The sequence below is a fragment of the Misgurnus anguillicaudatus genome, chromosome 10 (genome assembly GCF_027580225.2).
Source record: "Misgurnus anguillicaudatus chromosome 10, ASM2758022v2, whole genome shotgun sequence".
NCBI classification, from domain to species: domain Eukaryota; kingdom Metazoa; phylum Chordata; class Actinopteri; order Cypriniformes; family Cobitidae; genus Misgurnus; species Misgurnus anguillicaudatus.
Genome location: NC_073346.2, coordinates 5,452,346 through 5,465,127, shown reverse-complemented (window position 1 = coordinate 5,465,127; position 12,782 = coordinate 5,452,346). Strand labels below are relative to the sequence as shown.

General features: G+C 36.1%; 1 pseudogene; it reads right to left on the bottom strand.

The window, feature by feature from the left end:
* Window positions 1–4,166: 4,166 nt before the first annotated feature.
* On the bottom strand, window positions 4,167–4,993 carry LOC141367329 (uncharacterized; annotated as a pseudogene).
* Between the last annotated feature and the right edge of the window lie 7,789 nt (window positions 4,994–12,782).

Sequence of the window (12,782 nt, the reverse complement as noted above, 5' to 3'; positions counted from 1 at the left end):
GCTTAAAAGGATTTATGATGGACTGTTTCATTTCATATTAAATAATAACCATAATTTGGGGGGTATAACGGCTCTTGTGGTTTATGATACGTCTGCGTGCCTACTATCTATCTCGCAGCACGAGTCTCTCGTTGATCTTTATTCCTACTCACTATTTTCGTTTGAAAGCACACTTATCCCTTGGTTTTAAAGCATAATCCTCCTCTCCTCCTTTCACCATATATGTCATAATGGATGTTGGTTGGGAAGCAGAAAATTTGGAATAATGAGTAATAAGTTTGACATCTGAAAGCCAACAGACGTAACATTTTACCCACCACCGACAGGAAGAAAATATGTGCATTTTGTAAAGATGTTACACTCCTGGACCAGTTGCTGAATATCTGATGCATAATCCATCAGCACTTCAAGTTGATCTGAAGTGTATATTGTAGATTGAATCAGAATAGAAGAATTCATAAGAGGGCAATACTGTTATCACAGCTTTAATCGCATTTATAAAAAATTTCTTTACCTATAAAAAGACTTTAGTTTAATGTGAATGGCTGCATATAAAAAATTCTTAACCTATAAAGGACTTTAGTTTAATGAGAATGGCTGCGTCCGAAACCGCATACTGTGACAGTACGTACTGAATAAGATGAAGTACCTACTTACTGACCGTAAAAACAATAGGTACTGTATAGTATGAACCCTGGTAGTATGAATGAGATTCAGACTTACTACATTTGCCATGTTAATACGTCACGTGACATACGTCATCATCACGTCATGTCATACCAACGCGAACACAGCCGCATCGCCACTTTCCGCCATTTCCTAATAAGACAACGACTCTTCTTCTTCGTTGGATAACTCCATTCCCGGGGCATCATGGGATAGTGAGGTGTCTATCGAATGCACACTTCAAAATCTAACCCGAAAGTAGGTAATCCGGGTACTTTTCGTCTACTGTTTTTGAATTCTATGAATACTGCGTCCATCTTTTTTACAGTCTGTGATTGATACACAGAGGTATGTTGCACTACAGTTGTTGCCCTATAACAACATTGCTTAATATGTTGGACTTCTACACTTAAATATATAAAGTGTCATTTTCTGTGTTTTAATTTCACTTGTCAAATTGCAGTGCTAAGAAAATGTTTACACCAGTGGGGCCCAATTTCCATTTTCTCACCTAGGGCCTCATAAACCCAAGGGCCGGCCCTGGTGACACAAACACACATGAAACAGTGAGTGACTGCAGTCTCCGGTTGTTCCAAGCACCTATAAACTTGTGTCACCACAACGTAAGGCTTGCCTCTCCCCTCATTCGATTGGACTTGGACAATGGGGAAAACATGAATGACGTCAGGCACTTTCCACTTTTTTCAACTTCAACCGCTTAGAGTGCTTCTGCAAAAATGCGTGGCATTCAGCATGCATAAACAGCGCAGAAATGGCTTGCTGCCCATAGAAAACATAAAAAATGCTCCTACCACTGCCATAAAAGCTTCCTTTGGATCTGCCCTTTAGGATGGTATAGCAGTTAGCAGTAAGATCTTATTAGTGAGTGCCAGAACTGACCACAGAGCCACCATAAAAAAAACAGCTGTATGCCTTCCATTAGCGCATTTATCATTTTATAAACACAGGCATTAAACTGAAGGGCATTATACTCAGAAATGTGCTTGCACAAGTACATTATGTCTAGTTGATAAATCCATTGCAAGAAATCATTAAATTAATTGGAAATGTTACAAAGATTTTGTGCCCCTTAAAACGGTCTGCTATTACCTCTATTAGCTAATGAATGTCTTTCAGCTGGTTTTGCTTAAGTGCTCGGATCTATCATCAATGGCGCTTTTCCATTGCATAGTACCCCATGGTTTGGTTTAGTTTGGGTCGGGTTTAGTTTTGGGAGCTTTTCCATTGGGTGCAGTACATAGTACCCAATACTTTTTTTCATACCACCTTGGTTGGGGTTCCAAGCTACCCGAGCTGATACCAAACGTGACGTACAAAACGTACAAAACACTGTAGATCACTGATTGGTCTGAGAGAAGCGGCATCGCTATGATGTAAAATATTAGCTTTAGCTTACTGCTAGCTTGCGCTGTCTTGAGCAAACATGTTGTTATCTGTGTTCTGCTATAAGTTTCCAAACTCCCTTTTAGCGATGAAAAACATCCACAGGTTGAGAATCCGGGACACCATAACAGTTTTTTCCAGACTTGCAGTTTGTGTCAGCACATTCGCGACGTCCACGTCCGCATTATATATGCTTAAATGCAACTTCAATGAGACTGAGCGGACTGACGCCACGGGGCGGGTGTTACAACAGAAACTGTCATGTGAGACAGAGGTAGTTATAAACGCGTTATGTAAACATCTGTTTGTGGTGGCCAATTTTAATTTTGTGGCAGACTGAGAAATAAATAAATGTATGGGAATGAACAACAACGCTCTCACTTGTATGATGTCACAGCAGTAGGCAGCGTAAATATAATGACACGCCTATAATCACTCCCACTGCGAAGTGATACTAAACGAGATGGAAAAGCTAACCACGCCTAAAGTGAGGTGAGCTGACCCGACCCAAACTAAACTAAACCGTGGGGTACTATGCAGTGGAAAAGCGCCATAAGTCACAAAAAATTATCAGGCAAAAAACATAAATTTTCAATAAAACCATGAACTACATAGACCCAATATAAGAATATGCAAAATGATTAAACTGATATAGGCCAAAATGGAAAATTCACATTGTTGCATACAGTACACACGCAGCACCAGAAAACAATGCCAGAAATGGGAAATTCACTGAATAAATTCTGACATATCAAACATTAAATCCACGTGACTGATCATCTGTTTCTGTTGATGGATTTGATAAGCCTTGGAACATTTTACAAATCAACTGCAAAAGATTAAAACATTGGGCAAGAAGCAGCAGCTGTCCTGAAGCTGGGCAAAAAACACACAATTACATTTTTTTGACATAATTTACAGTAATCTTTGCCACAGACCTATCATTACAACTCTGCCTTCTGTCATTAGCAGTTCAGGCTTTTACTTTGTTTTGTTTACTGTCGACTTTTAAGTTACTAATACGTCATTATCTGCTCGAAGAACCGGATGGAAACGCACGTAATTCACATTAGTTTTCATTTTTTGTCTTTACAAACTTTGAAAAGATTTGCTTGATCTTTGGACAGAAACCCAGCTACTGCAATAGTATTTAGCATTGGTATTCTTTAGTGAGCTCAAATTTTTTGTATATGAAATGTATAATAATACAAAGTAGGTAAACAGTCGTGACTTTGCATGATTAAATTTAAGGGACTACGTACAGGAATGTATATATCTTTAAAAAATGTTTTGGCTATGTATATATTGTGTTTCAAAACTTTTGAATGGTATTTTATACATGTTTTTATGTACAACTAGCTACAGTGTGACAGTTGGAGAAACGGTGTTAACTGTAGATAACTCAGATACTGTATGCCTTTTAAATATGAATTATTGTAGTGGCTCTTGGTAAATAGGCCACGAAACTCATTGCAGGCTAGCACATGTCACTAGTGAGAAAGATTATCGTCCACATTCCTACTCTTTTATCCCACACAACAAAAATCTTTAATATTCAGGCAATTTAAGAATATCATGTTGCAGAAGGCTCCGTTGCAGGTTAAACCTTATCACAACATGATGAAAAATTACATCTATATATACCACCAACAAACCATGTCCCAGAATCATAGCACAAAACAGCACAAATAGACAAATGCATGAACACACAAACATTTAGATGTGTGGTTGTCAAAGATGTTCACTTACTGAACCATGTCTCCATATAGGCTGCATAGCAAAGCTAACAGGCAGGTTAGAGTACATCCAAACCCATTTACATTTAGTCATTTAGCAGATGCTTTTGTCCAAAGCGACTTACAAATTAGGTAAAAAAATAGAAGTAATTATAGCAACGCAAGAACAGCAATACATAAGTGCACTGGAAATAGTCTCATCAATACATAAGTGCACATGGAAATTGTCTCATCAAGTCCAAAACAATATACATAGACAAGGGTTGGTTAGTACAATTTTTTTAAGAATGTAAAGATAAAGGAAAATTAGAGATAGATATTAAGTCCTATATCAGTAAGTGAGGTCATTTTTAAAGACAGCTACAAAGTCAGCAGATCGTGTAGAGACCGGCAGATCATTCCACAGTTGTGGAAAAGCTCCAGAGAAGGTACGCAATAAGGTCTTTTCCCTTTTTGAGATGGCACCGCAATCCACCGCTCGGTGACAGAGCCCAGGGATCGAGAGGGTACACAAAGCTGTATAAGCAAGTGAAGGTAAGGGGGTGCTGACCCAGTGGTGGTTTTAAAGGCCAGGAGCAGAGCTTTAAATTTGATGCGAGCTGCAATAGGAAGCCAGTCTAAAAGATAGAAGTGACGTGCGCCCTCTTTGGCTCATTGAAGACCACTCTTGCTGCTGCGTTCTGAATCATCTGTTGGGGTTTAGTTGTGCAGGCTGGAAGTCCAGCCAGTAGCGCATTGCAGTAGTCCAACCTGGACAGGACAAGAGCTTGGACTAGGATCTGCGTAACAGTAGGGTGCTCATTGAGGAAAGGTTTAATTTTCCTGATATTGTAGAGGATGAATTTACAAGAGCGAGTGGTGCTGAAAGCATGCTCCAAGAAGCTAAGCTGATCATTAATGACCAGGTTTTTGGCTGTCCTGGAAGGCATGATGGTCGAGGAACCTAGCTGAATAGAAAGGTTGTGCTGAATCTTTGGTTCAGATGATATGACAAGCAGTTCTCTCTTTGGAAGGTTAAGCTGGAGATGGTGATCCTTCATCCAGAGTGAGATGTCCCTCAGGCATGCTGAGATGTGGGCAGAAACCGTGAGATCATTAGGGTGGAACGACAAGTGGAGTTGAGTGTCGTCCGCATAGCAGTGGTAGAAAAAAACATTTTTTCGAATGACAGAACCCAGGGATGTCATGTATATCCAAAAGCGCAGTGGTCCAAGCACAGAGCCTTGAGGCACCCAGGTATCAAGACATTGGGGTTCAGAGATGTCACCTTTCAAGGATACCCTAAATTACCTACCTGAGAGTTGACAAGAGGATGTGGTGATTGACCATGTCAAAAGCGGAAGATAGATCCAGTAAGATCAGGACAGAAGATTTGCAGGCTGCTCTTGCCTGCCTTAGGGCTTCAATGACTGAGAGCAGTGCAGTCTCATAGTGAGAGTTTATTAAAAGAAACCAGATAATCACAAACAGAGACATAAATTTAACTACTGACAAACAAACTGAGAACAGACAAGGCAATATATACAGATAAGACAATAAATCACTATGACAACAGGCAGGGAGATGGGTGTGGCTAATAAATGTCCATCCAACAAACCAGGGGAGCAGAACATCCGGAAGACAAAGGGAACAAAGGACCACAGAACTAGACTACAATATAAAAGCAGGAAACAAGGGAAACACAGACAGACATCGTTACAGCCTCTAGGGGATTTTTTTGGCCAGTGTATAAAAAATCACAAGTCTGGTCATATATAATAGCACACTTACCTTTAACAAGCAAAATACTTTGAGCTATCATCCTTGTCCATATGGTGCAAATGGTGTGGGATGTTATACTGGGAGATTTAATACTTTAGTAGACCAGCACTAAACCAACACATAAATCTCATGTTGTCTTAACATTTTAATACATTTTACTGACAGTATGGTAGAGAAAAGTGTCACATGCAGAGAAAACCACATCTCTTTAAATAAAATATAATCTCTGTCACTAAGGTTACAAAACAAAAAAACCTATTCAATACCATTCCAATACAGAACATCTGTCCAAAATCTGCATGGTTTGAATGTCATTTCTGAGTGCTGAAGGTGCACTTGTGGCAGGATTGCAAATGGACAGCTTGCTGTATACAGTAGGTGGTCTATTGTCAGACATTGGAATAAACCATCTTCCTGGATGCAGAAAAATATATGTAGAAAAAAAATGGTCAGGCGCAGCAGTGATACGGACTGCATATGAAAAACAGAAATTAGAAAATGTCATTCAGAGTTTGTTGCATGCACAGGAAGATGGGACACTTTTATAGTGATAGATACAATGCACATAGGCACTAACATTAGAAATAAATCTACGGGCAATTCTTAGACTATGGGCACTTTCATGTCCTTTGATCATATTTTATAAAAAACATTACATTTTGAAAAATTTACACTTCCATAGCTAACTTTACAGTGTAAGTACTTTAGGAACTTTTTACCAGTAGTATATGATGATTTTTTCACCTTTTTAAACATCATTATAGATGCAAATATTGCTGTTTTGTGCTTGTCCCACACCCAGACTTCTGATCTTCAATAATGAAACATAAGTGTAAAAAAATTATTTATCTATTTTTTTTAATATGACTGAATAAAGTATCAGTAAAATAATCAAAACATAATTGGGGTATTTAAGGTCAGACAACTATTAATGTGGTTTTATATTCAAAATATAGTTGTCCCACAGTATTGCCGTCATTTCCACCACAACGCTGTAATGTCCCTTTAAAACAGTTTTTTTGAAAGATTGTTTGGGTTGTTTCTATGGAGATGAACTATGACATCACAGCACATGTCTGAAATGGAGGAGATTTTGAATTTCTTCACCAACTTGAAGAAGAAAATTCAAGGTAAATATTGCTTGAAATAAAAATATTTTTATTGTATGTCATTTCCAAACATGGCGTAACATCAATTGAGTTTGTAAATTAATAGATTTTCTAACATAAATAGATGATTTTTGCATGCATGCAATGCTAGCTTCCAATTCATAGCTAATCTGTAATACTAGCTTGGATTTTTTTACAAAATACTGCAGGATTGTGCATAACTTGCATTTATCATGTTACTATTTGTGGTTAAAGTTGTTTACAGTAAGACTGTAACTGTTCATCTGGTTATGGAACCAAACAGACTAATGACTAATGATACTTGTCAAATGGAATTGTCTGCTTCAGAAGGTTTCAAATAAATGTATTCTGTTTTTCTACATGGATGTCCATTCCTTGTCATTTCCACAACACCCAGTCATTTCCACCACATCATACCTTTTTAAAAATATTTACAAAATTCTAATCAGTAATTAAAAACTTTTGCATAGTTTATGGGATAATGGTCCAATTAATGTAATAACACAAGTAATTATTTTTCTGAAATGTATCTAACCAATCCAATATTATGTTTCAGGTTGTGGCGGATGCAAGCTTTGTGTTTGGGCCTCATGACAATTAATTTACTTAATCCACAAATCTATGGTAATTGCAATATAGGTATTAACTGGCAAAACTATGCATGAAAGTGGTCTTACACTGTTAAGAAATTATTTATATCATAATATTATTAAATAAAAATCAAATATTTACATGTGATGGAAATTACATTTGTTCAGTGCGGATTGAAAAATATGTCAAAAAACACCAATTTGTCTTATGATGTTAGTGCGTTCTCTTATGGATCATTAAACTAGACTAGTTATATTTAACTGTTAGACTTTGACAATTTTGATTTGAACACTTTTTTTCCCCTCACGTTCACAAGGCCAAAAGTGCCTGTAAAAAGCAAAGCCAATCTGAAACATTCTCTGCCTGCCAGTTATGAAGGACGAAATTACTTTAAATAAAATAATGAAAATATTAATTCTGTTATCCACTAATAATATTCTCCAATTTATTTGGTAACAATTTAATCATTAAATAATTGATTTAACCATAAATTTAATTTAACCATTTATTTTGTAATACCCTCCTGAAAATACACCATACCTTTTTTGGTTTTACCTTGGAAAAATCACAGTTGGTTGAAAGTTGTACAGGAGGTTGTATATGATGAACAAGCAGTTACTCTTCAGGTACTTGAGGCTAGCAAGTGCAAAGGTAGAAACTAGATCACTACTCACTAAATAAGTAAAAATCAAAACATTCATTTGGCATTTGATTTAAAATAGTATAAACCAGGTGAGTTTGCAAGTTTACCTAGCATGATGGCTAATTAGCGATTAGCAAGCTAATAATATAATACACATTCATTCATGAATAAGAGTACCATTTCATTTTTTAACGTTTAATCTTCGGTGCTGTGAACTTGCTTTGCCAGCTATCCATCGAGTTGTGTGTCATCATCTTACTCAAACATTAGAGTGTCCGTGCTCAACTAAAAGCAGAGACGGCATCTATCTAGGTGAACCGAACAACGGTGTAATGATTCAGTTCGATTCCCAAGACAAGACGATGCTCACCCGACTGGCCAATAGGAACGTGGCCCCGCCCATGACCCAATTTTCACAGAGAAAGCAAAATCCTGACACGAGAGCAAAGAAAAGCGTTTTGATAGAAACACTTTTTTTTTTAGAGAAAATGTTTTCACACTAATAGCAAAAAATATATACTTGAGATTTTTTTTCTCAGAAATAATTTTAAAAATTTCAAATTTATATTTTTTATGTTCTATTATGAGAAAATACTTTCTCTCAAAACTTTTTTTAGTCTCAAATATTATTATTTTTTGCTATCGGTATGAAAACTTTTTCTCTCAAATATTCTTTTTTTTCTCATGAAAAGCTTCTTTGCTATCAGTGTGACAACTTTTTCTTTCAAATAGTTTTATTTCTCTCAGATCATTTAATTTATCGCATGTAATAAAGACACATATCTCGCTCCATACACCAGCCATTTGCCAGCCAGCATTTTCTGTGATTTTCACAAAATGCCTTCCAGGAAAATTTTCTTCTATAAATATATAAACATACAAATATATCTAATGAAAGAACAGACCCTTTGCTTTCAAACGAACAAAAAACAAAACGGGGAAAAAAAAACATTTCATCCTACCTTCATTTGTTCTTTTTTATTACCTCTTAAATATGGGTTTCTTCCAAAATACCAAACTTTGAGCAAAAGCTGAAATAATTGCATTTTTATAAAGGAATTTTGTTAGAGATCCGATTCAGAGCGATTATAAATACATATACAGAGTATAAAATTAATTAAATTAGTTTGGGCTTCAGTTTTTTATTAATTGGGTAAAAGCGCCATCTAGATGAGAATATCGTAAAACTCACCAGGAAGCATGAGGAAGCGTAATTGGCAGGAAAATGTTTTCCCTTAATTGATGAAAACTTAAAAATTTTGCTTTTTTTAAAACCACGCATAAACATTTTTCTCTCAAAAATACAAACATGTACATAAATGTAGCTCATATAATATTTTAGCCCAGTTTGTGCTGAATGCAGTGGTATGAGACACTTGCCATTATTATGTTATAAAGCAACTGAAAAAAGACCAAATGTAAGAGCATGTCAGAACCTCTGACAGTGTCCCAAAATGGTCGGACCCCAGAGAGTTAAATTGGGTAAGATCGCCACCCAGTGGAAAATAGCGGACGTATGAACTTCCTCAGACAACGTTTTCTCTTTATCGACGAGATGATGCAACAATTTTTTTTGACATTTATCTGGATATCGCCATTAATTGTGCAATTGCAGACAAATTAAAAATATGATTAAAGACTGTGGTGTTTATTTTCATAAATCAGTACGCAGCAACAGTGGCGCAGTGATACTTATGTGGTCCGAACCGTGAGGTTACCGGTGTATTTTATAATTTCATAATGTACTCTGGAGTATATTGTACAATCTTGGTGTAAAATATTGTTTTTACATCGAGGTAGTAAATGTAATATCCCTACCACACATTTTTTATTTTTAAAAACAGCACATTAATTAAAGGCGGAGTGCACAATGTTTGAAAGTCAATGTTGATATTTGAAATCACCTAAACAAACACGCCCCTACCCCAATAGAATCTGGATCTTCTTTTAAAAGACCCGCCCCACACATACACAACCCGGCAAGGATGTTGATTATTAGACACGCTCCTTACTGCTGATTGGCTATAAGTGTGTTTTGGTAGTCGGCCCGTCTCCTTTTCCAAAGCGTTTTTCAAACATTGTGCACTCCGCCTTTAAGGTTTAAATCTGTTTCAGCACCCTGCAAGTATTGAACATTACTAAATTTCTAAACGGTTTGCTATTTTGAACATATCCCAGATAGCAAAATTGCTGTGGCCCAGATCTGGTTCACATCTGACACCTTCATCTGGCCCACCTTTGGCATGGAATGATGGCACTTGAGCAGTCCACCACTTTTTTTCCAGATCTTTACCAAAAGCAAACCATAGAAACGCCACATGTCAGCCAAACACAAAGCAAATAATGCAGATCTGGCCCAAATCTGGGTAATGTCAATTTAAATCTTGGCCCAGATTCAGCCCAGACCCAACACCATTCACTGGCCCACACCTGGCATGGATTGATGGCACTTGTGTGGTCCACTCCTGTTTGACACGTCTCGCCCACAAGGAAGCCAGAATGATGTCACAAACAGAGTATGAATCTCAACCATGGTGACAATTAAATGAAAAACTTCATGCTGCAATGCATGCTGGGTATTAACAAATTACAAATCTCATCCAGGACTCCCAGCATGCATGGCTAAATAATGAACTTTTTACAATTTTCTTTCCCAGCTAGAAATAAAAAGTTCTAAGAACGTTCCCTGAAAGTTCCCAATGTTCCCAAAAACATTCTGCCAACGTTAAAAGCGGCCAGTTTTTTTAAGTTCTAGGAATGTTTCTGTTGTCTGAACGTTAGAGTAATGTTACATTTTACCATTTTTAAACGTTATGACAATGTCATGTTTTAATGTTCACACAATGTTTAAAACAACAGCTGTTTATTATATAGACTTGTTTAATTGTTATGTAAATGATAGAGAAACATTGCATTTTATTATTTAATAAAACATTGTTTCTGAATGTTCAGTAAATATATTGCTGTAGAAAACACAATTCACTTACTAGGTTTGGATGTTGGTGTTTTGTTTCATTTTGAGTCACCCTTGTTGTGGTTTGTGTTTGTTTTGGTTGGTCTCTTGACACTTGGCTTTTTGCCTGCTGGTTTTTTCCTGGTTGTGTTAACTTTGTGTTACTACACCACATTTGTTATGAACATGCCAAGTTAATAGTGTTATTCTGCGGTTGTTGGTACATAATGGTAAAGATCATCACCTAATTCATTTACTAATCAAAACTTTTCTGTCAAAAATGTAAATGGGATCCAGCACTTTCACAGCAGTTTGTCATTAAGGAGTTTTAGAAACTTTGGACAAAAAATATCCATTGTATAGTTGGGATGCCCAAAGATCAAGAATCAGACTATGAATCTCAATCATGGTGACAATTAAAATTGTTTAAAAAATCCTTATTTATCCATGCTGCAGTGCATGCTGGGAGTCCTGAATGAGATTTACCCAGCATGCATTGCAGCATGAAGTTTATCATTTTATTGTCACCATGATTGAGATTCATAGTCTGATTCTTGATGTTTGTGCATCCCAGTTATACAGCGGATTTTTTTGTCCAAAGTTTTTAAAACTCCTTAATGACAAACTGCTGTGAAAGCACTGGATCTCATTTACATTTTTCACAGTAAATAAAGTTTTGATTCGTAAATGAATTAGATGATAATCTTTACCATTATGTACCAACAACTGCAGAATAACACTATTAACGTGGCATGTTCATAACAAATGTGGTGCATTAACACAAAGTTAACACAACCAGGAAAAAACTAGCAAGCAAAAAGTCAAGTGCCAAGAGACCAACTAAAACAAACACTAATCACAATAAGGGTGACTTATAATGAAACAAACATCAACATCTAAACCTAGGAAGTGAATTGTGTTTTCTACAGCAATATATTTACTACATACAGAAATAATGTTTTATAAAATAATAAAATGCAATGTTTCTCTATCATTTACATAACAATTAAACAAGTCAATATAATAAACAGCTGTTGTTTTAAACATTGTGTGAACTGTGTTAAAATATGACATTGTCATAACGTTTAAAAATGGTAAAATGTAACATTACTCTAACGTTCAGACAACAGAAACGTTCCTAGAACTTTAAAAAAACTGGCCACTTTTAACGTTGGCAGAATGTTTTTGGGAACATTCGGGAACTTTCAGGGAACGTTCTTAGAACTTTTTATTTCTAGCTGGGTTGTCACCGTGGTTGAGATTCGTGGTCTGATTCTTGGTGTTTGTGCGTCCCAAATGTACACAGTTATTTTTTGCCAAAATTTCTAAAACTCAATGACAAACTGCTGTGAAAGTGCTGGATCTCATACAACATTGACAGAAAATAAACTTTTGATGAGTAAATCCTTTAATTAGATGATAATTTTTACCATTATATACTAACCACCACAGAATTGCACTATTATCTTAACATTGCCATAAAATAAATGTGTTTTATACACACAAAGTAAGGCAACCAAGAAAAATTGGTAAAGAAGTCAAGGTCCAACTAAAACAAACACTGATCACAATAATGGTGACTTAAAATTAAACAAAGCATCAACATCTAAACCTAATAAGTGAATTGTGTTTTCTACAGCAATATTTTTACTGAACATTCAGAAATGTTTTCTAAAATAATAAAATGCAATGTTTCTCTATCATTTACATAACAATATAATATAATAAACAGTTGTTGTTTTAAACATTGTGTGAACATTAAAACAGGGCATTGTCATAACGTTTAAAAATGTTAAAATGTAACATTCCTCTAACGTTCAGACAACACAGAAATGTTCTTAGAACGTCAAGAAAACTGGACACTTTTTATGTTGGCAGAAAGTTTTTGGGAATGTTGG